Source organism: Pelmatolapia mariae, linkage group LG3_W (genome assembly GCF_036321145.2).
Source record: "Pelmatolapia mariae isolate MD_Pm_ZW linkage group LG3_W, Pm_UMD_F_2, whole genome shotgun sequence".
Taxonomy (NCBI): Eukaryota; Metazoa; Chordata; class Actinopteri; order Cichliformes; family Cichlidae; genus Pelmatolapia; species Pelmatolapia mariae.
The window spans coordinates 23,903,951-23,923,790 of record NC_086229.1 but is presented as its reverse complement, the minus strand read 5'-3'; positions in this window follow the sequence as shown (position 1 = coordinate 23,923,790).

Sequence of the window (19,840 nt, the reverse complement as noted above, 5' to 3'; positions counted from 1 at the left end):
CCTCCCCGTCGGTTGCCTCCTCAAGTGGCCGGTCTCCACTATTTTGTTTAGTTTTTTTTTTTTGTTTGTTTGTTTTTTTTTAATCAAGCTATGATTGTTTCAGCGTAGCATCGTGGTAGGGAGTCTGGTCATTTTAATTAATAAAATGTGTTAATTAACTATTTTGCCATCTCAACCCTGCTACATTAGGTCCCTTTCTGATTCTATAATTCTATGTTTTTAGTACTTTTTCTTAATAAACTTTGATTTGTAATATTCCTCTGTCTCACCTCTGCTGTTAATAATGAGTCTGCGGGCTTTGGTAGCCAGTGTAACACTTGGCTAGAGAAATCTTTCCTGGGGTGTAACTCCCTCCCCCAGGTGGCGTTGTCAACATCTTAGTTACCGTCCCCGGTTATCCCTCATTCGCTCCACCACATTCGCACATGCACAAATGGGCAGTTGATCTGGTAGTGATGGGTAGCTGAACCAATCAACTCAATATGGAAGATGATAAATGCACATTGGCCCTCACGATGGGAAATTTGAGTATTAAAAAAATAATAAGCCGGAAAAATCGACTGACATAAAGTATTATGCACATTGTGCAAGAAGGAATTTTCTTTTCATTGATCAGTCCCCACCTCGACAGACTTGTGAAGATGGGCCGCCCAAGAAAATTCAGATTCAGAATAGAATGAGGAGTTTCTGCCTGACAGAATCATGGACTTGTACAGAACAGAGCTGATTCTCTAATTCTAATTCTCTTTGAAGCATACATTCTTTGTTTTTATTCTGCATTTACTTAAATATAAAGTTGAAAAAAATGTAATTACAGCCAGGCTATTGATCAAGTAATTGGGATTAAATACAATTAATTACAGAAAATTGTGTGATTAATTAGTTATTTTAATCAATTTTTTCTTCTGATTCAAGCTCAGTAAAATTAGAATAAAAGACTAAAGTTTGTATTGCCATCCACTGGTATTTTTATTTTATCATTATGTTAATAAAGCACAAGGTTCAGTTAGCTTTGCACAAACATCCTCCAGAGAGCTATATTTACTTTCTTGCTCTGAGTACATTTCAGAGCCTGAACTTTTTTTACTTTTATTGGAGTAAAGAAGTTAAACCAGTACTTTTTTTAACAGTACCATTTGTAGTTCTACTTAAGTACTGATTGTCTGTACTTTTGCCAACTGTCTGTCCAAGTGTGCACAGGTGAGTCAGACTCTGTGAGCTCAGCAGGACTCAGCCTGAAGCCTCTGCACTATGACATCACTCTGACCCTCACACTCATCTTTTTCAAGCTTTAACTGCTTCTTATTACACTTAATGGTCTGGTCTGTGTTTGGTATGTTGTTAGGTTTTTGTATTGTGATTGCCATTTATGCTTAGAAATATTTAACCATATATGCTTAGAAGTGAATAATCAATTGTGTAGTGATAGGATGTGTGATCTTCAGTAGGCTGTAAAAGGCTTTGTGTGCATTCCAGAGCATTCTGGTGTTCACCCCCCACATTGGGGAGCATGGGAGAGGTGATACCTTGTCTTATTGTTTTATGGTATAGGAGGACACCTATTCTGTATCTGGTTAAGCATAAGTGCCTTTTGTTTAGATGGATGGCTCTGGGGAGTCTTCCTGGGGTCACATTTTGACACACCCCCCCCCCCCCTCCCACACACACACACACACACACAGTATTCTTTGTTCACATGTATACCTATGTAAGATGTCATATGTTAATGAACCTATGCATATTCATGTACCCACAATAAAAGGAGTGTTATGGGGAACCTGGCTGAGAGTCTCTGACGGAGGTAAAGTGGTGGAACGACACTTGGGTCCAGGCAGGTCTCCCTCATGCATGAGTAACACAACAAACTTTGCCTACTTGGTGTTCAATGCTTTTGTGTAGTTAAATTGTCTCGTTCCAGCGGTGGGCCTGTGCTAGACAGACCCAACATATGTGACTCAGACCATAGATTAGATGTGAAAAAAGCAGAAATGTGTTTAACATACAAATATAAAAGTGCGTTATATTATCATGTGTCTTGTAACGCCTGTTAAAACCTGCCTGGTGACACATGACACACAGTAATCTGTGCTTTAATTCAACCTGAAAGCGGCTGCTGATTTAACAGAAGATGTAATGCAGCTATAAGTATTAATTAATATTAATAGTTAATATTTGAATATTGTTTCCTGAGCAAACACTCTTCTCCTCATGGTGTTGATGTGCTGTCAGCTTTAAAATGTAATAATAAATATTTCTATTTATTCAGTAACAATACCTGGATTATATCCACTCTTTATTCAGAACCATCTCCTCTCTGATAACAGGTGCAATAATAAATTATTAATTTACAAAAAAGTATTTTGTTAATTGAATGATAATGTTTAATTTATAAGAGACTTGACATTGTGTTTTTTTTCTTTATGTGTGTTGTGACTTACATAACGGATCCCAAAGCCATTTTGAAAATGTCCAATTTGCTCCTTAGTTATGGAGAAAAAATACGAGGAGCTGCTCACATTTTTTTACTGATGGGTTATACCCATCAGAATACGACAAGTCCCAGAGGCAAAACCCTTAGGAGATATAACAAATTCAGGCTGAAGGGTCAGTAGTTTATTGTAAATACTAACTAGATGTACTTATTTGTTAAATACATGTTATAATTAATTTAAATTTCTTAAATGTACATGGAGAGCTCTTGTTTGGAAACAAAGTGATAAAAAACAAAAGAAGAAGCCATGGGACTAATGCGTTATTTTTGTGCCACTATTCTGAGCACACGTAAAAAAAACATGAGCGCATATAAAAAATTTTGCAGATGCAAGTGTTGCATTTTGAGGAGAAATTTATTTTGAGCGAAGAAAAGCTAAATTTGAGTGAACAAAATTCATTGCTGCATGCAAAAACTGTATTTCAGTGTTTGCTATTATCCACAATAGCAGCCCCTCTCACTCAGTTTGTGCATTTGTGCTTGCTCGCAATGTGTGCTCAACATTTCTGCCTGTGCGCATTCAACTCTTCAACACCTTTATATTTGTGCCACAAAACCAACCAAAAAAAAAAAAAAAATCTGATTGGCGGTTTCGGTCTCCAATCAGCTCGAAATTACGAAATGCAATATCCCAGAATTCATTTTGTCCAAAACTCAAACAAGGCAGTGGCAGAGGAACGCAGAGTGGCGGAGTTTGAAATATTACTCTTTCTGGGTCACAAAATAAACTTTTAAGATATTTTCATGCGAGAATGGTGCTGTGTAAATTTCAAATATCTGCTTGATTAACAAGACATCACATATTTGCGAAAGTGCTCTAACGCTTTTGAAGATGCCTGTTACCCACCAGTTGACTGCATAGCTGGACATATGTAACATTTCAATAGCTTTTGAAACACTGTCAATATTTTGGGTTTTTTTATTGTCTACATGTAGGGCCCTCAGAAAATTAGTCAACAGTCAACAGAATGACTGGGACGTCTATCTGGATGCTACACTGTTTTCTTTGAGGTCTAAGGTCCACACCACAACCAAATACACACCATTCTGTTTAATGTATGGGAGAGAAGCAACATATCATTTGTCATTTGTTGCCAGTTTGGCGTTCCAACTTGATTCACTGTTGCATGACTTTGTTTGCATGTTTGCTGTTAATTTAATTAAATTGTTTGCTGTTATTGTGTTGTCTTCACTTGACCTGTTGGTTAGTTTAGCTGTCTGGTTTACAGAGAGTGGGCATGTCTGATCATTTCCTTCCATTGTGGCTCAAGAGTTTGGAGTTCGCCTTATAATTGGAAGGTTGCCGGTTTGAGCCCCGGCTTGGACAGTCTCGGTCGTTGTGTCCTTGGGCAAGACACTTCACCTGTTGCCTACTGGTGGTGATCAGAGTGGTGGTGGTGCCAGTGTCTGGCAGCCTCGCCTCTGTCAGTGCGCCCCAGGGTGCTCTGGCAGCCTCGCCTCTGTCAGTGCGCCCCAGGGTGGCTGTGGCTACAATGTAGCTGCCATCACCACTGGGTGAATGAATGGGTGAATGACTGGATGTGTAAAGCGCTTTGGTGTCCTTAGGAACTAGTAAAAGCGCTATATAAATACAGGCCATTTACCATTCACCACCTTCACTTTCAAACAAATATGTAAGCCTTTATCTCAAAGTGTTTCGCAGTGCCAGCTTCTTAAAAAGTAAAGGTCTAAGCCTAAGAACAGAGATCTAAATACCTAAAGCTCCTGGGGCCATTTTTAAACCATTGCTTTTTTTGTTTTAAATTTCAAACCATTTTAACTGATTTGAATGTAATATAACCAAATTTGCCAGAGGATATATATTTTTTTTTATTTAATAAATAAATAAACTGTGCACCACTGCACAGAAGACCCCACCCCCTCCTGGTGACCAGGTGATGACTCTGTCCCCGGACAGCGTGAGGAGATCCCTCAGCAGGATCAATGCACGTAAAGCTCCGGGTCCTGACAACATTCCTGGTCGTGTACTGAGAGACTGTGCAGTGGAACTCACTGATGTCTTCACAGACATCTTCAATATATCACTTATCCAGGCTGTCGTCCCCACATGTTTTAAAGCCACCACAATCATTCCGGTTCCAAAAAAGTCATCTCCCTCCTGCTTTAATGACTACCGTCCTGTTGCACTTACTCCCATCCTGATGAAGTGCTTCGAACGACTAGTCATGCAACACATCAAGACTGTCCTGCCCCCCTCCCTGGATCCCTTCCAGTTTGCGTATCGGCCCAACCGCTCAACCGATGATGCTATCTCCACTGCACTCCACTCAGCACTCACACACCTGGACAAAAAAGACTCATATGTTCGAATGCTGTTCATAGATTTCAGTTCAGCATTCAACACTATAATCCCCCAACAGCTCACTCAAAAACTGGTCCAGTTGGGGCTTAACACCTCTCTGTGCAACTGGCTGTTGGATTTCCTCACCGGAAGACCTCAAGCAGTACGGGTCGGCAGTAATACATCCAGCACCATCATTTTAAACACGGGGGCCCCGCAGGGATGTGTGCTGAGCCCCCTCCTCTTCACTCGGCTGACCCATGACTGCACTCCATCATACAGCTCCAACCTCTTCATCAAGTTTGCGGACGACACAACGGTGGTGGGTCTCATTAGCAACAGGGATGAGACCGACTACAGAAGTGAGGTGAGACGCCTGGCCACGTGGTGTGTTGACAACAATCTCTCTCTGAATGTGGAGAAGACGAAGGAGATTGTTGTGGACTTCAGGAGAATGCACACCCAACATGCTCCTCTGACCATTGACGGAGCGCCTGTGGAGAGAGTGAGCAGCACTAAGTTCTTGGGTGTGCACATCACAGAGGATCTCTCCTGGACGTACAACACCACAGCACTGGCCAAGAAATCACAGCAGCGTCTCTTCTTTCTCCGCAAACTAAGAAGAGCAGGAGCACCAGCCCCCATCATGTACACTTTCTACAGAGGCACCATCGAGAGCATCCTGTCGAGCTGCATCACTGTGTGGTTTGGAGCCTGCAATGCGTCCTGTCATAGAACCCTCCAACGCATAGTGAGAGCTGCAGAGAGGATCATTGGTGTCTCTCTCCCCTCCCTCCAGGACATTTACAGCACCCGTCTCACTAAAAAAGCCCTTTGCATAGCGGCTGATCCCACGCACCCAATGCAAAGCTTCTTCAAGCTGCTGCCGTCAGGGAGGAGACTGCGGAGTCTCCAGGCCAGGACCAGCAGACTGAAGGACAGCTTCATCCATCAGGCTGTCAGGAAGCTTAACTCCCTCCCGATTCTGCCCCCTCTCCCCTCTCTCCTTCACGGTCTCACTGAACTCTGTCACACGCACACACACACACACACACTCTCTGACTCACTCACTGGCCTGCACCAGTTATTAGTCACCTTGTGGAGCATTGGACTGCCATTACCTCATAAGACTTTGTTGTTACACTATCTCCTACCGTACATTACCAAATCTCCATTTGCACTATTTGCCTATTTGCACTACCTTGCCTGGTCTACACTCAATGTCATTTACCGTTACCTGAATATTGTATATTGTATATCTTTTTTTGTTATATGTAAAATTGTACTGTATTTATTCAAATTTTACTTTTTTAATTATTTTACTTGCATTTTTAATCACTCTCTTAAATTTAAATGTTCATTTGCTACTTCATCTAGGGTTTGAGAGTAACGAAATTTCTATTCTCTGTATGTCCTGTACATGTGGCAGAATTGACAAATAAAGTTGACTTTGACTTTTGACTTTGACTTTGAAATTACGGTCTCAGTTCATTAAATTAGCCTAAAATGGCTTAGCTATACAAAAAAATTATACGATTGATCCTAGGGATAAAAACTGCCCCAATGAAAACCATGATAAACATTTTTCAGTGCAAATTTATTATAACAAAAACTAACTCATTCCTTTAATGTTAGGATTTCATCTTAGACTGCTGGCCTTAAATTTGTATTTTTTTTTTGTTTGTCCAGCAGATGTCGCTATTTTTTCACATTTAAAGCACACATCAAATGTTCCCCTGCAAATAAAAAACTGATGGATCAAAATCAATGTTGGTGTCAATCTTTGACCAATATAAAGGGCTAATCATAATAACAATAAAATATTAGTTGAAATGTATTTTATAAAAAATATTTAAGTTTTTTTTGTTTTTTTCTGCTAAAATACCAGTGCACTGATGTAAAGAAACTGGGATTTAAAGGGTTAAACCCCAAATATATAATGAATACTTAGGCAGAAGTAGTTTTAAGAGTGACTCATTAAAAGTGGAAAAATATTAATATACAACATATTTAGGGCGTGGCTGTTTTTTGACCTTAGGACCACGAGTGTAACTATATTTGTAAACACCCTGAGACACATGGTACCTAAGTAAATCAAAGTTATTCTAAACTTCTGTTAGATTTGTATTGTGATTGTCATTTATGCTTAGAAATATCTACTTATATATTCTTAGAGTTTTATAATTATGTGTAGATTGGTAGAGGTTTGATCCTTAATAGTCTGTAACAACTCTGTGTAGCATGAAGAGGGGAGTGCGTTCACTCCTCTTCAGAGTGTTCTGGCATAGATCACACGCCTCCTAGGAGAGGTCGTACCTTCTCTTGCTGATATATGGTATAGCAAACACACGTATATCTGTTTGAGTCTAAGAGCCTTTTGTTTAGATGGACCGCTAGACTCCTGGCACCAGCTTTGGGGAGTCACATTCCACACACACACACACACACACACACACACGGTATTCTTTGTTCACATGTATACCTATATAAGAGGTCATATGTTAATGAACCTATGCATATTCATGTGACCACAATAAAAGAGCAGTGTTACGGGAGAGCGGACGAGAGCAACTGGGGTCAAGCGAAGGAACGGCGCCTGTCCAGTTCTCTCCCGTGCACGTGAAACATAAAGAATGTTGCCTACTCGTGTCTTGCTTGCTGTGTAATCGCATTGCCTTCAACGTTCCAGCGAATAGGTTCAAGCTACAAACCTATCAACTTCCAATCCCACAGATAAAGTTCCCAGTTGAAGACATGACCTGTGAACTTTGGTTCACACTGGATTCTTGTGGTATTTGTTCATTTAGTTACTAATTAGCATAATTTGTTGTGAAGCAGTTTCTTGATGAATGCGTTATTGCTAAATTGGTTTTCATTGGCAAAAAACATTTTACTTTCTAATTTATTTATTTTTTTTTAGATTGTCAAAATTTCTAGACCCCAGGGGGAATTAATGTTTTTATGACAGGGAAATTCTTCACAACTGAAGTTATGTATGATACTGAGGTAAGTTGTCTTGTTGCAACTGACGAACTGAAACAAATGAGCGTGCTGTGTGTGCAACAGCGCGACAAACATTACCTGTCCTTTTATTAACTGCACAAGTAGTGCTGGTCATAGCTGCTGGCTCACTGGGTAAGGCTGTCATGGGTCTGTAGCTCTGTCACCGTTTTAGGGAACATATTTAGTTTTAAAGTAAGTTACAGGGCTTTCCCTGCCTTTCTGGAGGGATTATATTTCACTTAAAACGATCTAATATGCATCTCCACATAATTATGGATTATTATAATTATAATATATTAAAAACACACACTGTATTTTAAAGAACATACATTAAGAAGCAGATTATATTAGATTTATATTTTAAATAAGACAGAATTTGGATTTTACAGCAGCAAAATTATTGTATCTCTACAGTTTAAAATGTAATAAGCTTTCCCCCTGCACAGAGTGGATAGTGAAACAAATGGAATCATCATATATACATTATTTCATATTTATTACTTCCCCCTCCTCATTGCTTTATTATTGTAGCTCTAGTAATAAATAATAATGTAAGGATTCTGGATCAGCACCATGATGCCCACAGTATATACAGTATTCTGAAGAAGGTCTAAAATGTCACTGTGTGTGCATGCATGTGTGTGTTTTATGTATATGGATTAAAAAAAATATTCCTCATGATATAACATTGTCCAGACATGCCTGGTAAGGACACGAGGAGGAAACAGTAGGAGCTGTGTGAGGCTACTAAAGGCAGTGCTATAACATTTTTTTGTCATCATTTTATTATAGATTAAGTGCAAGAGTTGTTAGGTGTGGATAGTTAGATTATAGTTTATTGCAATAGCAAGTTGTGCCTTGTTCTCAGATAGACAGCAAGTGGAGAGTGTCATGGTCCTGGGTCGTGCGACCCAGTGTTTTGAGTTGTAGTTTATTTTGAGGTTTATCGTTTGTTTATGTTCATTAAGTTATTCCAGCTCGTTTGTTATTATATTACCCTTGTGTTAAGTCCCCCTGGTTCATGTGTCATGTCTGCGTGGTTATGTTTAGTTCATGTCATGTCTAATCTCCATGTTTCCTGTTTTACTTTGAAAGTCTGTATTCTATGTCAGTGTATTTAGTTTCACCTCTCCTGTCCTGTTCTGTCCTGTCGTTAGGTTCATGTGTGTCAGCTGTGCTCCCATGTGTGGCCACTTCCCCTGATCATCCCTCATGTGTATTTAGTCTCTGGCTGTGTCCCAATTCAGGGTATGCACGCTTGAAGTACGCACACTACGCGTACTACGTACGGTGCGTACTACAAGTACGGGAAGTGCGGAAGTGAGAGGCTTGGGACGGTCTAGCCTTGGTCGCGCTGTTCAGGTTGCCTAGCAACCATGATACTAACCGCGAGAAATGTTTCATACAGCTTTGTGTGACAGAAATGAAGGAGAAAAAATGTTTTGTTGGTCATTCATTTTTGTCATGACATCACTTTGATCAGTTGATGCCTCACAGATGATGTGCAGCAGTGGGTCCCTCAGTCTGTCCTCACTCTGGACACTTGCAGTTGTCACACATGGAAATCAAATGTGTGATAAGCTGCAGGATTCAAACACAAGTGTAACTTATAAATACATGTTCATACTTTTATTCCACAATCAGAGAGAAAGAAACAGAGAGAGAGTGCAGGACAGACAGACAGGTGATAGTCTCAGGTGTACACACTGCTACAAAACAGCACAAGAGAAGGAGGATTTAGTGTTTGCGTTATTACGAGTGCTAAACGAGAAGAGTTCCAGATGGTACAGTGGACACATGTGTGACTCCTGTGATTAAAGCATCTTTCTTTCAGCTTAACGAGTGAACCGTCAGCTCGTTCAAACACACGTTAAAGTCCGTTTGGCTCGACACCACCGAACAGAGGCAGCAATATAACACAGCTAACATTAACAGTGCAGTGAATCCTGCTTGTGCCGTGATATTCAGGACTGCAAACCGAGCAGCATCACTGACTTTCAGCTTGTTGTGTTTGTGGATATATGACTGACTTTAATTATCCATGAAATCATCGCATTCTCTGTAAGATTAAGGTCGACTATATATGTATTTAGAAGTAGAGGCTTTAAAACCAAGTTACCGCTGAAAGTACAAACATCACTAATGTCACATAACTTTGCCGACATGTGGCCAACAGTAATGTTTTAATGTTCTTAAACATTCGCACATAAATAAGTGACATCATATTCAGTACTTACTTTTGACAGTTCAGTCTTCGGCCGCTCCCTTCTGCCGTATTTTGCGGCAAAATTATCCACACCCACCGCCGCGCTATGGATTGTGGGATATATGGGGCCACGAAGCGTGCACTGGACCACGCTTGATATTTGGGGAAATCGACGGCGCATTTGGAGTATGCATTTGAAGTACACTTTGAATTGGGACAGCCGTCGTCGCGTGGCGGTGACGTAATCGCACTTGAAATGCGTACTTCAAGCGTGCATACCCTGAATTGGGACACAGCCTCTGTGTTTCATGCAGTCTGTGTCGCGTCGTCTGTGTTCCCTACCTCCATGTTGTCACATCCCGTCGTTGTAGTTATAGTTATGGTTTCCCGTGTATACATAGCCTTTCCTAGTGTTATTTTCCCAGTTTAGTTATAGTTTAGTTTGTCACTGCGTTTTCTGCCTTGTTTGCACTTCTGTCACCAGCCACAATAAAGGCTCGCCTTCAGTTAAAGTTTAATCCAGTCTACTCTCGTGTGTTCGCACCTGGGTCCACACACACACCACCGCACGGTCTGCCACCTCAGATCGTGACAGAGAGTGATAGATGAAATGATGGGATGGAAGGAAGAAGAGAAGCAAAGAGTGATTCACAGGCAGAGCCTAAATTATTTCTCACAGTTTTTTGTTGCCTTATGGTTCCAAGCGCAATCTTTGCATTTTGTTATTAAATTATGATACTTGTTTAATCAGCTACCATCTCTCCTATGGACTTTTTAATGTCTACAGTCTCAGATCAACACAGCCCTGCCCTCCAGCACCATCAGCAGCAGGAGCAGCAGAAACCCCTCAACAGCAACAATGTACCCATCAGGCAAAACATCGGCTACGTTTGCTTTGCCTTGTTGCCCATATTATTCTTAATGAATGTGTGTTGTTGTTATTCAGCCTGGTTCAATGTGCCCCTTTTTAACTTTGAGCACCCGCCCCTTTAAACGTATCTGCACAGCCCTGCACACACACACATACAACAGAAGTTATAAGTGATAGGTTTGTAGCTTGAACCTATTCGCTGGAACGTTGAAGGCAATGTGATTACACAGCAAGCAAGACACGGAGTAGGCAAAGTTCTTTATGTTTCACGTGCACGGGAGAGAACTGGACAGGCGCCGTTCCTTCGCTTGACCCCAGTTGCTCTCGTCCGCTCTCCCGTAACACTGCTCTTTTATTGTGGTTACATGAATATGCATAGGGTCATTAACATATGACATAGGTATACATGTGAATAAAGAATACCGTGTGTGTGTGTGTGTGTGTGTGTGTGTGTGTGTGTATGTGTGGGGTCAAAATGTGACCCCGTGAAGACTCCCCAAAGCTGGTGCCAGGAGTCTAACGGTACATCTGAACAAAAGGCTCTTAGACTCAAACAGATATACGTGTGTTTGCTATGCCATATATCAGCAAGACAAGATACGACCTCTCCTAGGAGGTGTGTGTGATCTATGCCAGAACACTCTGAAGAGGAGTGAACACACTCCCCTCTTCATGCTACACAGAGTTGTTACAAACTATTAAGGATCAAACCTCCTATCACTACACAATTGATTATAAAACTCTAAGCATATATAAGTAGATATTTCTAAGCATAAATGACAATCAACAATATAAATCCAACAATAAGGTTAATGGGAATCCAGTCAGTTAGCTAGTTAGTACCTTGGATTTAATATCGGCACATATGACAGAATAACCAGCTTCTCTCATTCCATTTCAAACAGGACAGTGGTAACAACAGTAGGCTACAGATAATGTTAAGTTTTAAATTTTAAATAGGCTGTATATATTTGAATGGGAGCAACAGGGCGGTTAAGTATTGCTGATGTTATTACAGAGCAGGACAGATTGTAGGGTAGCAAACATCGCCTGAAAACACAGTTTCAACACAGCAGGTTACCTGGTGTAATGTTTTTCAGCTAAAAAGAAACATGGCCTGATAACTACCTAACTATAGAACGAGTAACTCAAGGTTAAATGCAGCTAATGTGTCCTGTTTTAAGGCAGGCGCTTCCACCTCCGCTCCGCTGCGTCTCAGACACCAGACGCTCTGGCACAAAGGGCACCAGAGCCAGAGCAGGGGAGAGCCGAGCTGGAACAAACCATTTTGGGAGGGGGGAGGGGTTATCTATACTTTTGTTGTTAAAATGTTCCATCTCAATTATGTACTGTATGCTTTTTATATTTTTAGTAGTGTGTCCCACAAACAGCAAATATTGTCAAAAAAAGTAAGAAATCTTTGGGGGTGATTTGATTCATTTCAGGGGGTGCTTCAGCATCTCTCTCTGCTACTAAATGCCATCACTTCTCACCAGAGCGCCCATCCTAATGGCATCCACATCATAGCAGGGCACTTTAATAAGGCAAATCTCAAGACTGTTTTACCAAAATTTTACCAGCATGTAAAATGCTCAACAAGAGGGGAAAACACTCTGAATCATGTGTATTCCAACATTAAGAACGCTTACAGAGCGTGCTTGATGTTGCTCCTGCACCCAGCATACACCCCCCTCAGCTGGCAAACAAAGCCCATGAAGTGGACCATCACCACCTGGCGCAAGATCGCTCTCCCCCAATTGCAGGACTTCTTTGAACACATACAGTGGGATGTCTTCTACAATGGAGATCTGGCAACATTTACAGATACTTGATGTCTTACATCAAGTACAATGCATCGGGGTGTTCCCGAATCAGAAAGCCTCCAGGTCGGGTGACAGCGCATTGTACAGCACCACTCGAGCTAACCTGAGGAGGGGCATCAGAACAGCCAAAGCAGAATACAAGAGGAGAATAGAGGAACATTTTAACGACCCCAGACAGGTGTGGCAAGGCGTACAGACTATTACCAACTAGGCCCAGCAGCGGCTATACTTCCTAAGGGTGCTCAGGAAGGAGAAAGCAGAAATGATGAGGATGATGATGGCAGCAGCAGCCGTTCTTCTCTGCGTGAGTAGCTTAATGTTGTTCATGTGTAATTTAATTTCAAGAATAACTTGAACTCCAATTTTGAAAACACAACTTTCTTTTCTTTTCTTTTTTATATAAAGCTCTGACTTGTATTATGAGTATGAGTCTGTGGTCTGGGAGAGAGTCTGTAACTCTGTCTGCAAAATACAGTAAATAATGACCAATGCAGGGCAATTAATTATATAGTTACTTCTTCAAAAAAGTAACTCAGTTTGGCAAACAAAGTTTTTTGCAGCTAGTTTTTTAAATGCAGCCAAGGCGTTTTTAAATAAACATTTCAAACTATTTACAGAACAATCAGCTGTTCTGCATCAAATCTGATGCCACACAAATTATTTGTGTCACTCCAAAAATAATTTCTGTCCACTATAAACAACAGCCTGATACCTGCAGGCCTGACAACAGGAGATGTACTCCTGTAACACCTGTAACATTCAGCAGTCGCCTCATTGTTCTGACACACACAACAAAACTATTGACTACACTACACACTAACTACACACTAACTACACATGATTTGCGCTAAACGTGTCAAATCTCTCACATCTCAAAGGACCACCGTCACTCCTACTCCACCTGTTTCTTAACAACTAGATGCCACGTTGCCATATCATTTTTTGATTGGTCGACATGGTACATTTTTGGACGAATAGGAAAAGGAGAGGGGGGTGGAGTTTGTTTTTGCTCACAGGCTTTCGAGCCTTTTTTCTTATAAAACGCCGTTTTTACCGTTTCTTCCTGCAGTAAATATAAACAACAATAGTATTCAGGAAGAAAACCAAACATTGCAGATATTTTTATCATAACTCTGGTGTTACGTGTCCTATCAACACAAAATCAAAACTGGTATAAAGTCCACACTTTTTCCGTCAATTGTTCCATCTGTCCTGCTCACATCTCCAATGGTTGTACACGTTGTCATTAACATGGCTTCACTCCACATCAGCCACGCCGCTTTGCTAGCTAAAACACCGGTGTCGGCACATATGGACGCTGTCATAGCCTGTCAACCACGTTGATTGGCTGCGTATATACAAATGCGAATCACATTATTGGCTGGACTATGGGATAAGGTGGCATCGTTCTAATCCCATACAGGAGCAGCCAGTCACTTACTGACTAACACTGCAAAACAGAATTGTTAATGTCAAGAGAATTATTCTAAGACACTTCTTCAGTTGAGAATCAGAGAGGAGAAACACAGTTTTACATGTATACATGGGCAGCTCTCAGAGAACTCGCACTAAGAGTACGGACTCTGAGACTTGCAGCTCTGAGACTGCCCCGGTCTTTATTTTATACAGCAGTGGGTGTTTAGGTGTGTGTGTGTGTGTGTGTGTGTGTGTGTGTGTGTAAAACGTGACCCCATAAATGACTTCCCTAAGCCTGCTGGTCTGGAAAATCCAACAGTTCATCTATATGTAAAAAGGCACTTAGACTAAAACTGACATAGCTATGTTTATCCCACCGTAAAACAATAAAACGAGGTACAACCTTTACCAAGGAATGCACACCAAGCCTTTGCAACCTGCTAAAGATCACAAATCCAATCACTACACAATTGATTATACACCTCTAAGCATATATGGTTAAATATTTCTTAATACAAATGATTACATGCAGCATTCTACCATAAGTAAACTTATATAATTAAAAGATTATACTGACATTATATTGACAGTTAGTGTTATTTTTAATTTCAATTCAGGTACTGTTAATTTTTATTATTTTTTTTGTGGGCAACGCAGATTTTCTGTGCACAGAGACCGTGCCAGCAGTGCGTCTAATAGGTCTAATTTAGTTTTAGTGTTTTAATTTATTTAGTGCTTGCCACATTTAGTTCAAATCTTGTGTAGTTAGTGTGTAGTGTAGTCAATAGTTTTGTAGCCCCGCCCTCTATTAAAAGATGGTGGTTCACAGTGGACATAAATGGCTTCTTTCACTCCTCTTTCAAACCATCTGTCTTTTCTGTCCAAAATGTGAACATTGGCATCATCGAAAGAGTGACCTTTATGTACAGATGAACCGCTGAGTCTTGTCCTGTCGAGGTGGCTCTTCTATGTCGTGCTGAGCATTCCTCGCTGCACTGTACAGCATTGTGTCTGAGTGTGTTCCTGGGTCTGACATACACTTGGATGCAGTGCTTGGAGAAGACTCTCCTGAGTTGTTGTTCCTAGAGTATTTAAAAGTAGAATGGGAGGCAGAGCCTTCAGTTTTCAGGCCCCTCTTCTGTGGAACCAGCTTCCAGTTTGGATTCGGGAGACAGACACTATCTCTACTTTCAAGATTAGGCTTCAAACTTTCCTTTTTGCTAAAGCATATAGTTAGGGCTGGACCAGGTGACCCTGAATCCTCCCTTAGTTATGCTGCAATAGACGTAGGCTGCTGGGGGATTCCCATGATGCATTGAGTTTTCCTTTCCAGTCACCTTTCTCACTCACTATGTGTTAATAGACCTCTCTGCATTGAATCATATCTGTTATTAACCTCTGTCTCTCTTCCACAGCATGTCTTTATCCTCTTTTCCTTTTCTAACCCCAGCAGCAGATGGCCGCCCCTCCCTGAGCCTGAGCCTGGTTCTGCTGGAGGTTTCTTCCTGTTAAAAGGCAGCCACCTTTTCACTGATTCTTTTATTTACAGGCTATTTTAAGTGTAGTTTTCTGCAGGGTGGTGCTGTGGTTATCACTGTTGCCTCACAGCAAGAAGGTCCTGAATTCAATTTCACCATCATGTTCGGGTCTTTCTGTGTGGAGTTTGCTTGTTCTCCCCGTGTTTGTGTGGGTTATCTCCGGGTACTCCGCCTTCCTCCGACAGTCCAAAGACATGCAGTTAGAGGGGTGTGGTTAACTGGTGAATCTAAACTGACAATAGTTGTGAATGTGAGTGCGAATGTTTGTCCTCTCTCTGTGTTAGCCCTGGGTACACCTTGGCGACCTGTCCACTGTGTACCCTTCCTCCCACCCTATGGTAGCTGGGATAGGCTCCAGGCACCCAACGACCCTGACAAGGACATTCAATTCAATTTTATTTACATAGTGCCAAATCACAACAACAGTCACCTAAAGGTGTTTTATATTGTAAGGTCGAGCCTACAATGATATACATAAGCGGAGGAGAAAGAATGGATTCTCTGCTGGGTGAACATGTTTTACTTATGCAAGTTCTGGCGTGCAAACTAACATTTTCACTGGAACGTTCATGTTTTACTTTGTGATGCAGAAAATGTTTAAATGTTTTCTCACATTCAATCACATTAATTACAGTTTGATGTAACACAAACTGAAGTGATTTCCATGTGTCCTTCATCAGGCCGTGGGAAGCTTTACTGCTTAAATGGATCAGTTTAAAGCTTCAGACTCTAATTTCCAGCCATCAGCTAAGCAATAAACAGCAGCACTGAGCGAGCTCAACGTTAAATAATGCTCAGAAGATAAAGATCTATTTTAGAGAAGTAATCAGTGAGGTTTAGACAAATACTGTGTGAACTTTACTGAATACACACAAGTGCAAAATCCACCAATTGCATTATTACTGATTTCAGGCTGTAACAACTGACACCAGCTGGTGGGAGCAGGTGTGTTTACACCACCAGGGCAGTGTAACAAACCTCATCTAAAAAAGAAAAGCAGAAATGTGTTTTTCAGTCAGTCTTGAAATGTACAACAAAAATAACTTCTTGTCTCTTTTGTTAATAGCTGAAATCAGAAATGCAGAGGCTGAAGGCTCCTCCTTTGGCTTCTATGTGATGAACTCTCTTCTCAGACAAAGCTGGACAAAAATTCTTAAAAATATGTGCAGCTAAGACCAAGACCATATAACTTAGATTCTTTTCACGGCCATCTCCACAGACCTCATTCTCCCCAATCAGGAAACAGTGATATTCCAACCCATTTATCAGAGGGTGGCAGCAAAAGTAAAAATTTATAACTCTTTTTTTGTCTAATCTTTCTATTAACTTTTTAACTTCCACTTACTCGTCATCTAAAGACAGCAAGGAGACCTCTTATTTAATCATCCTTTTTTTTCACTTTCTAGCGGTAAACGTGAGGGGAGGAGTTTATGTTTATGGAAAAATACCTTCAGTCTTCTCTTCAAAGTCCTTCAGCAGAGAGGACATTCTTGCTTCCTCTGATGTGAGTTTTCAGAATGATACTGGCTTTCAAAGGATAAAATCCATGAAATGATAAGTAAAGCTGATTTGATTTTACATTCTGCCCACTTCGTAGCTGCATGGCTAAAATCTTAACTTGCAGTATCACAGAGAAAAAAGGCTAAAACATTTCTGTTACCCACTTCCACATCAAAGTTGTGTACACAGTGAAACAGTAGTACTACACAGGAGTAGTATTTACATACAAATCCACGATTCCCTCATGAAAACTCTGATTTGGGTCCTATCAGACCCTGAGAACTGTGAACTGAATTGTGTGCAGCCAAACATGATGGCAGAGTGCCACAGATCACTTCTGAGGAAAGAGGAGGCGTTCAGCTTCCTCACACTTTCACACCTGCATGAAGCAGCGTCAACAGTTCAACCTTCAAATCACTGTGTCAGCTGATCACTTCCTGTCCTGTGATTGGCTGGCTGGCCTGCATCCCACAGATCTGCTTTCAGGGATTTGAACACTGTGGACGCCCAGTTCAGTAAAGAGTATGTATGTATGTATTTAAATACATGGAACAAAGATCAGCAGAGGATTAGAGATGAGTTTGTGCAGGGATCATAAGTTTTTATAATGAAAATATAGACAGAGATTAAAGAAACACATTTTAAGCGTTTGGCAGAAAGATTCAAAAAGGATATTCAATTAAAAAAGCTCCAGTGAGTCCAGGGCCCTTCTTGTGCTGCTCTGAATCCAGAAGAACACAACTATAATACTATTAGGACTGGGCGATATATCGATTTTAAAAATATCGATATATTTTCATACGAGATATAAGATGTGACAATATCGTTTATATCGATATAGTATATGTTACGTTATAATTATACTTGTGGAGCTGCAAGTTTGCGTATCTTTTGTCCACTTTTGTCTCTATGCAACGTTACACTGGCCTCGCCTTGCCTTCACTGAACACAACTGCCCCTCCTCCCCCATAGCTTCACCTGCAGGCAACGACAAGATGGACACGGCAAATCTCCGCTAACGAGTTACCACGGATCGCCCCGTGCGTGGGGCTGGACGGCGTCAACGTGTAAGCAAGTTAACCGCGCTAACGAGCTAACCGCCCTAACGAGCTAACATGCATGTGGTCTGCATGATTTTAGGCCATGCAGCCCCTAAAATCTTTTCATTTTCTCAAAAATCGGCAGTGCGCCTTATGTGTGAATTCTGGTTGTGCTTACTGACCGCGAACCGATTTTATGTGGTACACAGCACTCAGCAATCTGTCAAGCCCCTCAATTCTGAGGAAAGAGGAGGCGTTCAGCTTCCTCACACTTTCACACCTGCATGAAACAGCCTCAACAGCACAACCAGAATTCATACAGAAGGCGCACTGCCTTATGTATGAATTCTGGTTGTGCTTACTGACTGCGAACCGATTTTATGTGATACACGGCGCTCAGCAATCTGTCAAAAAATGCTTTAGTACGATTTTGGTAAGCTACGGGGCTGCACCATTTGATGGATTGTCGGAGCATTACGGCTACCATAGTCTGAAGCCTTGCAGAGTAATACATACTGTGCTTCAACATAATATTACCGTATTGTGTGTGTATAAGGACCATAAATGGCACCTGTTAATGGTTACGAAGCGGATTTCAAACTCAAGGCTGTCAGTCACGCAGTAGAACTTAGGAACAGAGCAGCTGTAAAATCTGTCTGTCTTTGTTATTATGCTCAGCGTCTTTTAGTTTACATTCTGACTGCACAATTGTGAGCTCTTTGTTATGCACTAAAACAACATTGTTTTCTTTTATTTATGGAGCATTATTATTTAATAAATGCTAAGAACTAAGATACTAAATACTAAGAACTCTCTATTTGTTCTTAACTTATGGCTTTAAAAAATATATATATCGAGATATACAGTGGTTTGCAAAAGTATTTGGCCCCCTTGAACTTTTCCACATTTTGTCACATTACAGCCACAAACATGAATCAATTTTATTGGAATTCCAGGTGAAAGACCAATACAAAGTGGTGTACACGTGAGAAGTGGAATGAAAATTATACATGATTGCAAACATTTTTTACAAATACATAACTGAAAAGTGGGGTGTGCGTAATTATTCAGCCCCCTGAGTCAATACTTTGTAGAACCACCTTTTGCTGCAATTACAGCTGCCAGTCTTTTAGGGTATGTCTCTACCAGCTTTGCACATCTAGAGACTGAAATTCTTGCCCATTCTTCTTTGCAAAACAGCTCCAGCTCAGTCAGATTAGATGGACAGTGTTTATGAACAGCAGTTTTCAAATCTTGCCACAGATTCTTATTCTCTTTATTTATATATTTTCTGCATTTAAGAAAATGTTTTCTTTAAAAAATTTAATTTCAGTACGGGCCGTAAATACAATCAAAGGGTTTAGCTGTTTTTTTGACAGATGTTTGCAGTTAAACTTTAGAAATGTTGAGCAGTTCATTAGGACAGGCATGTGTTTGTTCTCTTTTTATTATTACTATTTATTATTGGTCATTAATGAGACAAAAGTGTTTCTTATCCAAGTAATTGAAGGAATAATGGATAGATTACTGGATTCGTAATTATTGGATGGATAGCTGCAGGCCTGGTCTGTGTGTGAGAAGCTGTAAATCAAATATCTTCTACCTGCAAAATTCCTTCAGTTTTATTTCTACAGCAGCAAATGACAACAA